Raw genomic sequence first — 2960 nt, forward strand, 5'->3', positions numbered from 1 at the left:
ACTCCATGCAGGACCCCTGGGGCTCATTTCCCTTCTGGCTCTCCCTGCAGGGCCGGCCGCACCCTGGGGGGAAGCTATAAGGCAAACCCACTCCCTCTGTATGAAGGGCTGTGGGGATCACCCATATGTCAACTTTAATTCAGGGGCTCGGGGTTCAAGCCCCAGCATTTCAAGGTGAGGTATGTCAGCCATGGTCAAGAATTAGAGGTAAGATACAAAATGCAATTCAACAGCTGTCAAAAGCAAACGGAGCTACTCGGAGCCTGCTGTGTTCCCAAGCGAGGCTCTTCTGCTCCTTCAGTAGTGATAACTGTACATCTGGCAGCAAGGATCTGAGCACAGACCCAGCTCTCCAGTCATTTCTCAATTGCAATTGTGACTGGAGGATGCCAGAGCTGGCTGACCAGCTGGGAAACAGCAGGTTTTGCCAACAGGATCAAAGCAGTATTCTTTCTGAACACTGTGATATTATTACTCTTGAGTTCCAGGATCTAGGGGCTCAGGATTTTCAGCTCTCTGTTGCATTTCTCCATCTGTTTACCATCCCACCCACCCTCTTCCTCAGGCAGCAAATAAAGCCATCCACAATGAGGCAGTAAGGGGAGAATGAGGGACTAGCAGCTGCAACCCAAATCCTAAATTTTGTGATTACAACAATTTGGCTTGTACCCAATCCAATAATCAAAGTAGCACTTGTTTAGACAGTGAATTTCTTAGGATTTCCAAGACTGTTCCAGACAAACATCCCTCCTTGGCTGACAGAAGGAGACTGACCATTCCATTGCAGCAGGTCTTGCTGGAGGCTGCCAACTGAGGTACAGCATGGGATCTGCAATCTAAAGGGCCATGGCAGAGAAGAGGCAGAGTTCCCATTTCATTTTATCTATCGGGCTTAAAGCAACTGTCAAAACATCACCCAGAGAATGTTGCCAGGAGAAATTAGTCAAACAGGTACAAGCAAGGAGAGTAATGTCTGGGAAAGTTGCTGCTTTGTGAGGGAGAACACTGCCCTAAGAAACTCTCTGTTTGCAAATACATATTCCAGCATTTCACAGTTCAAGTGCAAGTGCAAGGAGAACCACCCCGAGAGATTTTGCTGCAGTCAACTAGTACAAAGAGACTCCAGAGAAGACACAGGCAGGTGCATCTTCCTAGATTACTAGGTTCCTAGAGCAGTCTTGCAGAGAGTATGAGATGGAGCTGGGTGGCTCTTCCCACCTGCACAAGTTTTATGAGCAAGGTCATTACTTTTTCCTCCTTTACTACTCTGTTTTCATTGAGGAGCACCAGCAGCACTTTGGTGATATCTAGTAATCTGCAAACAAACAAAAAAATCCAGTAAGGAGTTCTGGAACAAGTCCTGACTCATCCTGGTGAGTCAGGCTATCATTCATTCAAATTTGTCTGATAATTTTGAATCACCAGCTTCAGATGGATGCACAGATCTTTTAACAGGCAAGTGCCAGAAGTTAACTCTCTACCCACTCATTAAAATATATGATGACCTCCTAAAAACAGTGTGAACCAGAACATGCACTGCCTTTAGGAGCTACAGCTGTTTCTTGTCTTCATTGTGGTCTGTAAACCACTTTGAGCTCTGAAAGTGCATCTGTTTGCACATGACCTCAAATAGTACTTAATACCTACAATTCATCATTTTAGTTTTAATTCTTCTCTCAACTGTCCAAATAAATAGTGTGATCCACCAAAAAAGCTGCCTGACTGCCACCCACCAAAAGTGACCCCACTGAATCCAAGGGATTTCACTGCACTGTCGTTTTGCCGGTGCTGTTCTGCCAACCGAAATTTCTAGCTGCAAATTACATTTGAGAAGATGTGCAAATATTTTAGATGCAGAATCAATATGTTGTAGGTGACAAATTACAACGTAGGGAAGGACTAGCTGCCTGTAAAGCATGGCTTCAATGCTGAATTAAGAAGTCTAATAAAGTGACAGCTACCATCATGCAACATAAACATCTGATTCACTCTCCCAGAGACTGCATGATTTCAAACAAGCATTTATAGGGTATTTATCTTAGCCTGTTCATCAGCTCCCATCAAACCAAGAGTGTCCCTACACTACAGATTGTCTATCCTTAAAGCTGTGATAATTGAAAGGCTAGAGATGGAAGTTACATTATGGATAAAAAAAAAACAACAACTATGCTAATTGCCTATGTGTGGAGAACTTCCACTGCAGTTTTGAAAGCAGTGGCCTGTGTATACCAAGCAGTGAATGATGCATGGTGTGATGCCACAGGCACGTGGAGAAAGCACTTTGCAATGTTTTAATACTTTCCTATTGAAGTATGATCCTGATTTTTAAAACAATCTGGCTAGTCCAATCAATTAGGTGCTAGAGGAGACGTCTCTGCTCATCCTCCTGGTGTTCCCAGGATACCCTGATGCTGCTGTGCCTCCAGGTTGAAGCAGGCATGCTGGTGCTTAGTGTGTTGGCAGCATCCTTCCAATGCCCTTGAAAGGGATTATGTTTTTGACTTGTATTCACCAAGAAGTTTGAGCTTTTACAGAGGATCCAGCACACTGCTACCCTTTTTCAGGAGCAGGCGTTTTGCTTGTGCTGTAATGACTTTGTTGAACTGCAAACTGAGCTGATTACCTGGGATGTTAAGGTATTAATAGTGCTCTCCTAAAAAGCCTAGCCTACAAGTCCAAGTCTAGTCCCATAGTAAATCCAAGCTTGCACAGACAGCAGCAGCAGTTAGAGCAGCTCCTCTGCCTATTCCCACAACAGCCCTTGGTAGGCAGCCCTGGCATAGCCTTATACAGAATTGTAAATAAAATCTAGGGGCTCACCTTTCCAAAGGTATTAAAAATTAACACCTCCAAGTCTTTACCTACAGCCTCAAACCCTTCCCCAGCCAGGTATATCCTAGTCCTTAGCTCTAAGAGTTCAAGCTTCTCTTTCTCTGGAATCGGGGAAGAAGAAGTGTAGG

Source organism: Merops nubicus, unplaced genomic scaffold (genome assembly GCF_000691845.1).
Source record: "Merops nubicus isolate BGI_N331 unplaced genomic scaffold, ASM69184v1 scaffold2721, whole genome shotgun sequence".
NCBI classification, from domain to species: domain Eukaryota; kingdom Metazoa; phylum Chordata; class Aves; order Coraciiformes; family Meropidae; genus Merops; species Merops nubicus.